Genomic DNA, 14,744 nt, shown 5'->3' with positions numbered 1-14,744 from the left:
GCTCTCTCTCTTCCCCCGCAGTCGCTCTCTCTCTTCCCCCCCCAGTCGCTCTCTCTTCCCCCCCAGTCGCTCTCTCTCTCTTCCCCCCCAGCCACGCTCTCTCTTCCCCCTCAGTCGCTCTCTCTCTTCCCCCCCAGTTGCGCTCTCTCTTCCCCCCCAGTCGCGCTCTCTCTTCCCCCCCAGTCGCGCTCTCTCTTCCCCCCAGTCGCGCTCTCTCTTCCCCCCCAGTCGCTCTCTCTCTTCCCCCCCAGTCGCTCTCTCTCTTCCCCCCCAGTCGCTCTCTCTCTTCCCCCCAGTCGCTCTCTCTCTTCCCCCCCAGTCGCTCTCTCTCTCTCTCCCCCCCCCCAGTCGCTCGCTCTCTCTCTTCCAACAACAACATCCCCTCGAAAAAGCCTCGGCACCGCCGGGCACTCCAGCTAGTAGCTGTATGTATAAGACTACACTACCCAGCTATATATTATATTAAGACTACATTACCCATGAGGCTAGGCTACCCCCAAGGCAGCAGTCAAGATGGAAGCCTCTACAAGATGCTGTACAAGTCCACATGTGCTCAATAAAAGCAGCTAGCAAAAGCTAGCTGTGTTCATAATAAGAATGTCTATTTATTAATGAACATAACACAGTGGACACCCCATTAATACAGTACATGAATATATATACATATATACAATTTACACACAATGAATATTCAAAGGTTCAGTCTCTGAGGAGGCTTCCGGATCTGTGCCGGATAACGCCTTTCAGGGATCTCTTGTTCCCATTGCTGGGGTGACTCATTCAATTGATCTTCTATGGATTCAACATCATCTAATACAACCGAGTCCGAGGTAGATGCTACAGGCTCAATAAATTCTTCAACTGGTGTCTCTGCCGGAGACATGGGGTTGACCCTTGTTCTTGATCCCACAAGTTGGTCAGCATGACGTCGTATTACATTCTCCCCAGTGTCTACCGTATACATCAAAGGCCCCTGCCGTGCACAAATTGTTCCAGGTTGCCATTTATCATTTCTATAGTCCCTGGCCAACACTGGTTGTCCTATTTCAAAACTCCGAGTGGCCTTTTCATTTATGTGTTGGAATTGCTTGTGTTCAACTTCCCGTCTCACATTGGGTTTTAACAAATCCAACCGGGACCGCAGCCTTCTGTTATAGAACATGATGGCAGGGCTTTGATTTGTCACTGCATGCGTGGCGTTTTGATATGTCATTAGGAAATTGTCCACCTTGTGTTGTGGAATATGATCTTCACACATGGCCTTTATTGCCTTTTTGAATGTTTGTACAAATCTCTCGGCCAACCCATTTGTAGCCGGATGGTATGGGGCAGATGTATAGTGTTTCACCCCATTCTTTTTCATGAATTTCTGGAATTCTTCTGACACGAACTGTGGTCCGTTGTCTGAACAAATTTGCTCGGGCAATCCATTCCTCGCAAATATAGTTCTCAAGACTGCAATCGTCTTCTCAATGGTAGTGGTCGACATCTTGATCACTTCTGGCCATTTAGAGTGTGCGTCTACTGCTATCAAAAACATGGAATCCATGAATGGACCTGCAAAGTCAATATGCATGCGTTGCCATGGAGCTGAAGGCCATTCCCACGGATGCAGCGGTGCAATTGGAGGTGCATTCTGAACTTTTTGACACCCTGAGCAGCTTTTTGTCAGGTCCTCTATTTGTTTGTCGCTACCTGGCCACCACACATAAGCCCTAGCAAGGCTTTTCATCTTGACTCCCCCCAGATGACCTTCATGCAAATCTTTTAAGACTCTCTCCCGTAATTTAGGAGGAATAACCACCCTTGTTCCATACATCAGTGTTCCTTGACATACGGAATGCTGTTCTCGTCTGGCTGAGAATGCTGGTAACAGTGGTTTGCCATGTGCTGGCCATCCCTTCACCGTCAAATCGTAGACCTGAGACAGTGTCGGGTCATTTCGGGTCTCTCTCTCAATACCCGCATTGGTGACTGGCAAGCATTCGATGATGGTCGAGTGGAATATCTTGACAGGATCAACTGCCGGTGCCTCTTCCGCTGTAGATAGTGGCAGGCGCGACAGCCCATCAGCATTACCATGTTGCTTTGTACCTTTGAACTCAATATCGTATTGATGTGCCCCTAGGAAAAGGGACCATCTCTGAAGCCTCTGCGCCGTCATTACCGGAACACCCTTCTTAGGATTGAATATGGAAACCAATGGTTGATGATCTGTCAGCAGTGTAAGCTGTTGTCCGTGCAGGTAGTGGTTAAATTTCTTCACTCCCCACACGAGGCTGAGGGCCTCCCTATCTATCTGAGCATAGTTGCGCTCAACGGAGGTCAATGATCTGGATGCAAAAGCGACTGGCCTTTCCGAGCCATCTGGAAACCTATGTGAGAGCACCACCCTGATACCATAGGGAGATGCATCACAAGCCAACCGAATAGGTAGCGTTGGGTTAAAGTGAGCCAACACTTCCTTAGACGTGATCAACGCCTTGCTCTTCTGAAAAGCCCGCTGACAGTCATCGCTCCACTTCCATGGTACTCCCGTTTGCAAGAGGGTGTTTAGTGGGTGTAACACCGTAGATAAATTTGGTAAAAACTTGTGGTAGTAGTTAACCAGCCCGAGGAACGACCTCAACTGTGACACATTTTCTGGTGCTGGAGCCTTGACTACTGCCTCAATCTTGTCAGGGGACTTATGTAACCCCTCCTTGTCAATAACGTGGCCGCAGTACGAAATTTGCTTCTGAAAAAACTCGCATTTCTGGCGATTAGCTCTTAGCCCATATTCTTTTAATCTGATGAGCACCTGTTCCAAATTTGCGAGGTGATCACTATCGTTATCTCCTGTAACCAGGATGTCATCCAAGTAACACTGTGTCCCTGGAATTCCCTGCAAGACCTGTTCCATGGCCCGTTGCCAAATAGCCGGAGCCGATGCCACTCCAAAAACCAGCCTATTATACTGATATAAGCCCTTATGCGTGTTGATCGTGAGATACTGTCTCGACACTTCATCAACTTCCATCTGCAGGTACGCCTGCGCCAGGTCTATCTTGGTGAAGTGCTTGCCGCCAGATAGCGAAGCGAAGATATCTTCAATTCGCGGAAGCGGATATTGCACTGTGTGAAGAACTGGATTAACAGTGACTTTGAAATCACCACAGAGGCGAACCTTCCTAGGTTCACCAGGCGTGTTGCTCAACGATCGCTTCATGACAGGAACAATGGGTGTAGCCCACTCGCTCCAGTCCACTTTGGACAGTACTCCTGAATGTTCTAACCCTTCCAGCTCTGCTTCCACAGCAGGTCGTATCGCATAAGGCACCGGTCTGGCTTTGAAAAATTTTGGGCTTGCATTTTCTTCAACCTTGATGGTTGCAGTAATTCCTTTCAGTGTCCCAAGTCCCTGTTGGAACACCTCCTTAGCATCGTCTAAGATTTTGGACAGTCGTCCAGGTTTGACGTTGTCCTCCTTACTGGCATCCACAGTCAGTGCTCGTATGGAATGCCAATCCAGTTGTATTTTCCGGATCCATTCACGTCCTAGTAGTGGCGGACCTCCATCAGGTAACACATATAAGTCCATTTTCTGACTTTCTTTACCATTGTAGACCACGTTTACTTTTATTTTTCCTTTGGGGTATACTTTTTGCCCCGTGTATGTTTTCAATACAATCTTCGTATCCCTCAGGGGAATGTGCGAGAATAACCTTTTGTAGTCTCGCTTATTTATGACCGTTAAGGCTGATCCTGTGTTCAATTCCATCTTCCCTTGGACTCCTGCTATCTTGAGCATGACCCAGATAGTTTGGTGGTCTGCTGTGTTGCCCACATTATGTATCTTCAGACAACCCAGTTCCTTGCTGCTGGAGTCTGAATCAGTCTTCTGTTCATCCGAACTGTTCTCTGTCACTTTATGTACATTTTTGTACTTCTCCTGCGGTGACTTTTTGCTGTTGGTCTTCTTTCCTGACCGGCAGACTCTCGCTATGTGACCAAGTTTGCCACATTGCCTGCATTCTTTGTCTTTGAACCAGCACTGGTTCTGGTCATGCGTTGTCCTACCGCAACGATAGCACTTTACTGCACCCAATGCCATTTCATTGGTGCTGAATTCAGGTGGCTTTTGCTGTATTTCCGCAGATCCCCGTGCTGCTGCTTCATACGATACGGCCACGCTGAAAGCCTTGTCCAGTGTCAACTCTTTCTCTGAGAGTAGCCTTTTCTGGGTTCCTTCGCTCAGGAGACCGCAGACGAATTTGTCCCGTAGGGAATCTGCCAGTCCTGCTCCGAACTGACAGTATTTTGATAGCTTGCGTAATTCCATAAGGTAATCAGCATTACTCTCAGCTTTATGCTGATTCCTCTTGTAGAATTTAAATCGTTCTGCTATCAGCAGCAGTGTAGGGTTTAGGTGTTCCTGCAGGATAGCAACAATATCCGTGAAACTTTTTTCTACCGGTTTATCTGGGGTTATCAGGTTCCTCAATAACCCGTATGTCTTCGCACCCATCAAGTTTAATAGGGTTAGTGCTTTCTTATCATCCGGCACTTCATTCGCTCTACAATACACTTCGATGCGTTCCACATAAGTGGATCAATCTTCCACATCGTTGTCGAATGCAGTAATGATGCCTGTTTTCGGCATCCTAGCTGAGTTTCTTCTTTCCCTTCGGATATTATTTATTTATTTTTTTATTTATTTAAGATGGCGGCTCCCGCGCTCGTCTTCTTCTCCGCTGGCTCAAGATGGCGTCTTTTCCCGTGCTGCTGCTGCCCACGCCTCACAGCGGTCCTTCCTGCACTTGTTTGTCCCTGTATGTGTGCTTCCTTGAGCTGCTGTTGTTGTTGTTGTTGTTGCCACGCCGCTTTCTGCGGTCCTCGTGGCAATGGAGTGCCTTTTTGGCTGCTGCGCGTCTCTGCCCCACGATTGCAGTCCGGCCCCTGACACCGGCTGCGGTCTTGTTCTCCGCCCTCTATGCTTTCCTCCCCTTCTCCCTCCGACAAGCTCGGCCGTCTTCCCCCGCGCCGCTCGATCGGGCTTACCCGCCACTGCCTTAGAAGGGTTGCGCACTACCTGTAGCCAGCCCTTATGCTGGCCTTTGTGGCCAGGAAACCAAGCCCGGTTCTCGATGGCCTCCCTTGCGATGCACCGCTCTGCAGGATGCTGAGGGCGGATGCCCTTGGTCGGCGCCCGTGTTCCAGGACGCAGCCTCCTTCCAATGTACCCCAGATTCAGTACTGTGGGAGGTGATGCTAAACTGCTGCTAGGTTCGATCAGACTCGTCGCCACTGTTGAGTCTGTGTTTACAAGTGCAGTTATTATGAATAACACGACACAGAAAACAGAGCGTAACTAAACAGGTCTTTAGTGATTGAGGGTCAGAGCGGGAACTGAGATACATATTACTCCACAGGATTTATATACCGGTGTGGTCACTACCGGTACTACAATGTACAGGAGCTGTTAAAAAGTAGTCCTTCACCTTAAGGTATCCTCTTAAGGTAGTACAGGATACATACACTACAGTGACCAGTTCTGGTCTCCATATACCTTGGTTAGACCACACTTGAAGCACTGTGCACAGTTCTGGTCTCCATATAGAAACATAGAAGATAGGAACAGGAGTAGGCCATTCGGCCCTTCGAGCCTGCTCCGCCATTCAACGAGATCATGGCTGATCATCCAAACCCTAGCACCTGGTCCCTACACCGACAGCCATCCCACCCAAGCCCTATCCCCGTAACCCCATAACCCCACGTATTTAATCCCCCCTAACACTAAGGGCCAATTTTTATCATGGCCAATCAACCTAACCCGCACATCATTGGACTGTGGGAGGAAACCGGAGCACCCGGAGAAAACCCACGCAAACACGGGGAGAATGTGCAAACTCCACACAGACAGTCACCCGAGGCCGGATTTGAACCCGGGTCCCTGGCGCTGTGAGGCAACAGTGCTAACCACTATGCCACCGTGCTGATTAGACCACACTTGGAGCACTGTGCACAGTTCTGGTATCCAGATACCTTGGTGAGACCACACTTGGAGCACTGTGCCCAGTTCTGGTCTCCATATATCTTGGTTAGACCACACTTGAAGCACTGTGCACAGTTCTGGTCTCCATATACCTTGGTTAGACCACACTTGGAGTACTGTGCCCAGTTCTGGTCTCCATATACCTTGGTTAGACCACACTTGGAGCACTGTGCACTGTTCTGGTCTCCATATACCTTGGTTAGTCCACACTTGGAGCACTGTGCACTGTTCTGGTCTCCATATACCTTGGTTAGTCCACACTTGGAGTACTGTGCCCAGTTCTGGTCTCCATACACCTTGGTTAGACCACACTTGGAGTACTGTGCCCAGTTCTGGTCTCCATATACTTTGGTTAGACCACTCTTGGAGCACTGTGCACAGTTCTGGTATCCAGATACCGTGGCTAGACCACACTTGGAGCACTGTGCTCAATTCTGGTCTCCATATGCCTTGGTTAGACCACACTTGGAGTATTGTGCCCAGTTCTGGTCTCCATATACCTTGGTTAGACCACACTTGGAGCACTATGCCCAGTTCTGGTCTCCATATATCTTGGTTAGACCACACTTGAAGCACTGTGCACAATTCTGGTCTCCATATACCTTGGTTAGACCACACTTGGAGTACTGTGGTCTGTTCTGGTCTCCATATACCTTGTTTAAACCACACTCCCAGTTCTGGTTTCCATATACCTTGGTTTGACCACACTTGGAGCACTGTGCAGTGTTCTGGTCACCATACCTTGGTCAGACCACACTAGGGGGGAAAAATTCAGTTGCTTTGTGCCTCCTAAGAGGGCGGTAACAGGGCGCAAAGTAACTAGCGCCTGGTTGCGGAGCCGCCCACGCCTCCCGCAAAATTCAGCAGGGGGTTAGTGGTGGCAGTAACCGGTAGTGGGCAACGGCGCTGCGCCACCAGCGATGACATCATCGGCGTGCACAGCTTCTCACTCGCGCCCAGGCCGTGATCTTCGGGAGCGCCCCATGGCTTACCGCCGGACGCGGTGTCCGACAGGGTCAGGAGGGCCTACCTGTGGTTGGGGAGGTGCTATTTAAAGGTGAGGTGTGGGGCGGCCATTTTGTTGCTGGCCCCTTACCAGCATCTGCCTCCACTCCCGTCCCCGGCCTCCTTACCCGCCGCCCCCCCGCGGAGTGCCGGCTGTGCTCCAAGAGCCTGGCACTTCTCTTGAGTGCCGGGCTCTTTTGCCGGCACTCCCGATCCCTGGGGGCCCAGTTGGGCCCCGGGTCGCGCTGCGCAAGGCCCCTCTCCTTTAAGACGGGGAGGAAGGCCTGCAATACCGCACCGCGATATTCTATTGCAGCGCCCCAAGAGGAGTGTGGGGCACTTCCAGTAGCAGCCACGCTTTCCTCTTGGGGAGCTACCACTCAATTTCCGTCGCGGGGGCGCTAATATTCCCAGGGCGTTAAAAGTAGTGCCCCAGCGAAGTTAGCGCCCTAAAGGGGGCGCTACTCAATTTTTAGCCCTTGGAGTACTGTGCACAGTTCTGGTCTCCATATACCATGTTTAAACCACACTTGGAGCATTGTGCACAGTTCTGGTCTCCATATACCATGTTTAAACCACAATTGGTGTACTGTGCACTGTTCTGTTCTCCATAAATTGCGTTTAAACCATCCTTGGAGTATGGTGCACTGTTCTGGTCTGCATATACCTTGGTTAGACCACACTTGGAGGAGTGGGCACTGTTCTGGTCTCCATAAACTGCGTTTAAACCACCATTGGAGCACTGTGCACAGTTCTGGTCTCCATAAGCTGCATTTAAACCACCCTTGGAGCACTGTGCACAGTTCTGGTCTCCATATACCTTGGTTAGGCCACACTTGGAGCACTGTGCACAGTTCTGGTCTCCATATACCTTGGTTAGGCCACCCATGGAGCACTGTGCACAGTTCTGGTCTCCATACACCTTGGTTAGATCACACTAGGAGTACTGTGCACTGTTCTGGTCTCCATAAACCGCATTTAAACCACCCTTGGAGCATTGTGCACAGTTCTGGTCTCCATATACCTTGGTTAGGCCACCCATGGAGCATTGTGCACAGTTCTGGTCTCCATATACCTTGGTTACACCACACTAAGAGCACTGTGCACAGTTCTGGTCTCCATATACCTTGGTTAGGCCACACTTGGAGCACTGTGCACAGTTCTGGTCTCCATATACCTTGGTTAGACCACACTAAGAGCACTGTGCACAGTTCTGGTCTCCATATACCTTGGTTAGACCACACTAAAAGCACTGTGCACAGTTCTGGTCTCCATATACCTTGGTTAGGCCGCACTTGGAGCACTGTGCGCAGTTCTGGTCTCCATATACCTTGGTTAGATCACACTAGGAGTACTGTGCACTGTTCTGGCAACCAAGGCCGTTAAAACTATCCAGAAATCCCTCCCACTCACATATGTGTTGGAGTGTCTCTAACTCACACGCCAGCTCAAGGACTCTGAGCAGGGGTCTCTCAAGACTGTGCTCCAAGTGTGGTCGAGCCACAGTATATGGAGACCAGGATTGTGCACAGTGCTCTAAGCATGGTCGAACCATGGTATATGGAGACCAGAACTGTGCACAGTGCTCCAAGTGTGGTCGAACCAGGGTATATGGAGACCAGAACTGTGCACAGTGCTCTAAGCATGGTCGAACCATGGTATATGGAGACCAGAACTGTGCACAGTGCTCTAAGCATGGTCTAACCAAGGTATATGGAGACCAGAACTGTGCACAGTACTCCAAGTGTGGTCTAACCAAGGTGTATGGAGACCAGAACTGTGCACAGTGCTCTTAGTGTGGTCTAACCAAGGTTTATGGAGACCAGAACTGTGCACAGTGCTCTTAGTGTGGTCTAACCAAGGTATATGGAGACCAGAACTGTGCACAGTGCTCTTAGTGTGGTCTAACCAAGTTATATGGAGACCAGAACTGTGCACAGTGCCCAAAGTGTGGTCTAACCAAGGTATATGGAGACCAGAACTGTGCACAGTGCTCCAAATGTGGTCTAACCAAGGTATATGGAGACCAGAACTGTGCACAGTGCTCTTAGTGTGGTCTAACCAAGGTATATGGAGACATGAACTGTGCACAGTGCTCCAAGTGTGGTCTAACCAAGGTATATGGAGACCAGAACTGTGCACAGTGCTCCGTGTGGTCTAACCAAGGTATATGGAGACCAGAACTGTGCACAGTGCGCCAAGTGTGGTCTAACCAAGGTATATGGAGACCAGAACTGTGCACAGTGCTCTTAGTGTGGTCTAACCAAGGTATATGGAGACCAGAACTGTGCACAATGCTCTTAGCGTGGTCTAACCAAGGTATATGGAGACCAGAACTGTGCACAGTGCTCTTAGTGTGGTCTAACCATGGTATATGGAGACCAGAACTGTGCACAGTGCTCCAAGTGCGGTCTAACCATGGTATATGGAGACTAGAACTGTGCACAGCGCTCCAAGTGTGGGCTAACATGGTATATTGAGACCGGAACTATGCAAAGTGCTCCAAGCATGGTCTAACCAGGATATGGAGACCAGTGCTATGCAAAGTGCTCCAAGTGCGGTCTAACCATGGTATATGGAGATTAGAACTGTGCACAGCGCTCCAAGTGTGGGCTAACCATGGTATATTGAGACCAGAACAGTGCACAGTACTCCAAGCGTGGTCTAACCAAGATATAGAAACCAGAACTATGCAAAGTGCTCCAAGTGCGGTCTAACCACGGTATATGGAGACTAGAACTGTGCACAGCGCTCCAAGTGTGGTCTAACCATGGTATATGGAGACCAGAACTGTGCACAGTGCTCCAAGTGTGGTCTAACCATGGTATATGGAGACCAGAACTGTGCACAGTGCTCCAAGTGCGGTCTAACCATGGTATATGGAGACTAGAACTGTGCACAGCGCTCCAAGTGTGGGCTAACCATGGTATATTGAGACCGGAACTATGCAAAGTGCTCCAAGCATGGTCTAACCAGGATATGGAGACCATTACTATGCAAAGTGCTCCATGTGCGGTCTAACCATGGTATATGGAGATTAGAACTGTGCACAGCACTCCAAGTGTGGGCTAACCATGGTATATTGAGACCAGAACAGTGCACAGTACTCCAAGCGTGGTCTAACCAAAATATAGAAACCAGAACTATGCAACGTGCTCCAAGTGTGGTCTAACCACAGTATATGGACACTAGAACTGTGCACAGCGCTCCAAGTGTGGTCTAACCATGGTATATGGAGACCAGAACTGTGCACAGTGCTCCAAGTGTGGTCTAACCATGGTATATGGAGACCAGAACTGTGCACAGTGCTCCAAGTGTGGTCTAACCATGGTATATGGAGACCAGAACAGTGCACAGTGCTCTTAGTGTGGTCTAACCAAGGTATATGGAGACCAGAACTGTGCACAGTGCTCTTAGTGTGGTCCAACCAAGGTATATGGAGACCAGAACTGTGCACAGTGCTCTTAGTGTGGTCTAACCATGGTATATGGAGACCAGAACTGTCCATAGTGCTCCAAGTGCGGTCTTACCATGGTATATGGAGACTAGAACTGTGCACAGCGCTCCAAGTGTGGGCTAACATGGTATATTGAGACCGGAAGTATGCAAAGTGCTCCACGCATGGTCTAACCAGGATATGGAGACCAGTACTATGCAAAGTGCTCCAAGTGCGGTCTAACCATGGTATATGGAGATTAGAACTGTGCACAGCGCTCCAAGTGTGGGCTAACCATGGTATATTGAGACCAGAACAGTGCACAGTACTCCAAGCGTGGTCTAACCAAGATATAGAAACCAGAACTATGCAAAGTGCTCCAAGTGCGGTCTAACCACGGTATATGGAGACTAGAACTGTGCACAGCGCTCCAAGTGTGGTATAACCATGGTATATGGAGACCAGAACTGTGCACAGTGCTCCAAGTGTGGTCTAACCATGGTATATGGAGACCAGAACTGTGCACAGTGCTCCAAGTGTGGTCTAACCATGGTATATGGAGGCCAGAACTGTGCACAGCGCTCCAAGTGTGGGCTAACCATGGTATATTGAGACCGGAAGTATGCAAAGTGCTCCAAATGTGGTCTAACCATGGTATATGGAGACTAGAACTGTGCACAGCACTCCAAGTGTGGGCTAACATGGTATATTGAGACCGGAACTATGCAAAGTGCTCCAAGTGTGGTCTGACCAAGATATGGAGACCAGAACTATGCAAAGTGCTCCAAGTGCGGGCTAACCATGGTATATGGAGATTAGAATTATGCACAGCACTCCAAGTGTGGGCTAACCATGGTATATTGAGACCAGAAGAGTGCAGAGTACTCCAAGCGTGGTCTAACCAAGATATAGAAACCAGAACTAAGCAAAGCGCTCCAAGTTTGGTCTAACCACAGTATATGGAGACTAGAACTGTGCACAGTGCTCCAAGCTTGGTCTAACCATGGTATATGGAGTCCAGAACTATGGAAAGAGCTCCAAGTGTGGTCTAACCATGGTATATGGAGACCAGAACTGTGCACAATGCTCCAAGTGTGGTCTAACCATGGTATATGGAGACCAAAATTGTGCACAGTGCCCCAAGCGTGATCTAACCATGGTATATGGAGACCAGAACAGTCCACAGTGTTCCAGTTGTGGTCTAACCATGGTATATGGAGACCAGAACCCTGCACAGTGCTCCAAGTGTGGGCTAACCATGGTATATGGAGAACAGAACTGTGCACAGTGCTCCAAGTGTGGTCTAACCAAGGTATATGGAGACCAGAACTGTGCACAGTGCTCCAAGTGTGGTCTAACCATGGTATATGGAGACCAGAACTGTGCACAATGCTCCAAGTGTGGTCTAACCAAGGTATATGGAGACCAGAAATGTGCACAGTACTCCAAGTGTGGTCTAACCAAGGTATATGGAGACCAGAACTGTGCACAGTACTCCAAGTGTTGTCTAACCAATGCATATGGAGACCAGAACGGTGCACAATGCTCCAAGTGTGGTCTAACCAAGGTATATGGAGACCAGAACTGTGCACAGTGCTCCAAGTGTGGTCTAACCAAGGTATATGGAGACCAGAACTGTGCACAGTGCTCCAAGTGTGGTCTAACCAAGGTATATGGAGACCAGAACTGTGCACAGTGCTCCAAGTGTGGTCTAACCAAAATATAGCATATTGAAACCTGAACTGTGCACAGTGCTCCAAGTCTGGTCTAACCACAATATAGTATATTGAAACCTGAACTGTGCACAGTGCTCCAAGTGTGGTCTAACCACAATATACTATATTGAAAGCTGAACTGTGCACAGTGCTCCAAGTGTGGTCTAACCACAATATCGTATATTCAAACCTGAACTGTGCACAGTGCTCCAAGTGTGGTCTAACCACAATATCGTATATTGAAACCTGAACTGTGCACAGTGCTCCAAGTGTGGTCTAACCACAACATCGTATATTGAAACCTGAACTGTGCACAGTGCTCCAAGTGTGGTCTAACCACAATATAGTATATTGATACCTGAACTGTGCACAGTGCTCCAAGTGTGGTCTAACCACAATATAGTATATTGAAACTTGAACTGTGCACAGTGCTCCAAGTGTGGTCTAACCACAATATAGTATATTGAAACCTGAACTGTGCACAGTGCTCCAAGTGTGGTCTAACCACAATATAGTATATTGAAACCTGAACTGTGCACAGTGCTCCAAGTGTGGTCTTACCACAATATAGTATATTGAAACCAGAACAGTGCACAGTGCTCCAAGTGTGGTGTAACCACAATATAGTATATTGAAACCTGAACTGTACACAGTGCTCCAAGTGTGGTCTAACCACAATATAGTATATTGAAACCTGAACTGTGCACAGAGCTCCAAGTGTGGTCTAACCAAAATATGGTATATTGAAACCTGATCTGTGCACAGTGCTCCAAGTGTGGTCTTACCACAATATAGTACATTGAAACCTGAACTGTGCACAGTGCTCCAAGTGTGGTCTTACCACAATATAGTATATTGAAACCAGAACTGTGCACAGTGCTCCAAGTGTGGTCTAACCACAATGTAGTATATTGAAACCTGAACTGCGCACAGTGCTCCAAGTGTGGTCAAACCACAATATAGTGTATTGAAACCTGAACTGTGCACAGTGCTCCAAGTGTGGTCTAACCACAATATCGTATATTGAAACCTGAACTGCGCACAGTGCTCCAAGTGTGGTCTAACCACAATATGGGATATTGAAACCTGAACTGCGCACAGTGCTCCAAGTGTGGTCTAACCACAATATAGTATATTGAAACCTGAACTGCGCACAGTGCTCCAAGTGTGGTCTAACCACAATATAGTATATTGAAACCTGAACTGCGCACAGTGCTCCAAGTGTGGTCTAAGCACAATATAGTGTATTGAAACCTGAACTGTCCACAGTGCTCCATGTGTGGTCAACCACAATATAGTAGATTGAAACCTGAACTGTGCACAGTGCTCCAAGTGTGGTCTAACCACAATATAGTATATTGAAACCTGAACTGTGCACAGTGCTCCATGTGTGGTCTAACCACAATGTAGTATATTGAAACCTGAACTGCGCACAGTGCTCCAAGTGTGGTCTAACCACAATATAGTATATTGAAACCTGAACTGTGCACAGTGCTCCATGTGTGGTCTAACCACAATATAGTATATTGAAACCTGAACTGTGCACAGTGCTCCAAGTGTGGTCTAACCACAATATAGTATATTGAAACCTGAACTGTGCACAGTGCTCCAAGTGTGGTCTAACCATAATATAGTATATTGAAAGCTGAACTGCGCACAGTGCTCCAAGTGTGGTCTAACCACAATATAGTATATTGAAACCTGAACTGTGCACAGTGCTCCAAGTGTGGTCTAACCATAATATAGTATATTGAAACCTGAACTGTGCACAGTGCTCCAAGTGTGGTCTAACTACAATATAGTATATTGAAACCTGAACTGTGCACAGTGCTCCAAGTGTGGTCTAACCACAATATAGTATATTGAAACCTGAACTGTGCACAGTGCTCCATGTGTGGTCTAACCACAATGTAGTATATTGAAACCTGAACTGCGCACAGTGCTCCAAGTGAGGTCTAACCACAATATAGTATATTGAAACCTGAACTGCGCACAGTGCTCCAAGTGTGGTCTAACCACAATATAGTATATTGAAACCTGAACTGTGCACAGTGCTCCAAGTGTGGTCTAACCACAATATCGTATATTGAAACCTGAACTGTGCACAGTGCTCCAAGTGTGGTCTAACCACAATATAGTATATTGAAACCTGAACTGTGCACAGTGCTCCAAGTGTGGTCCAACCACAATGTAGTATATTGAAACCTGAACTGTGCACAGTGCTCCAAGTGTGGTCTAACCACAATAAAGTATATTGAAACCTGAACTGTGCACAGTGCTCCAAGTGTGGTCTAACCACAATATAGTATATTGAAACCTGAACTGTGCACAGTGCTCCAAGTGTGGTCCAACCACAATATAGTATATTGAAACCTGAACTGTGCACAGTGCTCCAAGTGTGGTCTAACCACAATGAAGTATATTGAAACCTGAACTGTGCACAGTGCTCCAAGTGTGGTCTAACCACAGTATAGTATATTGAAACCTGAACTGCGCACAGTGCTCCAAGTGTGGTCTAACCACAATACAGTATATTGAAACCTGAACTGCGCAC

This window comes from Somniosus microcephalus, unplaced genomic scaffold, assembly GCF_052327205.1.
Source record: "Somniosus microcephalus isolate GS21.2 unplaced genomic scaffold, FLI_Smic_1.0 unresolved_chr1, whole genome shotgun sequence".
Lineage (NCBI taxonomy): Eukaryota > Metazoa > Chordata > Chondrichthyes > Squaliformes > Somniosidae > Somniosus > Somniosus microcephalus.
Note: the sequence above shows the minus strand (reverse complement) of the source record.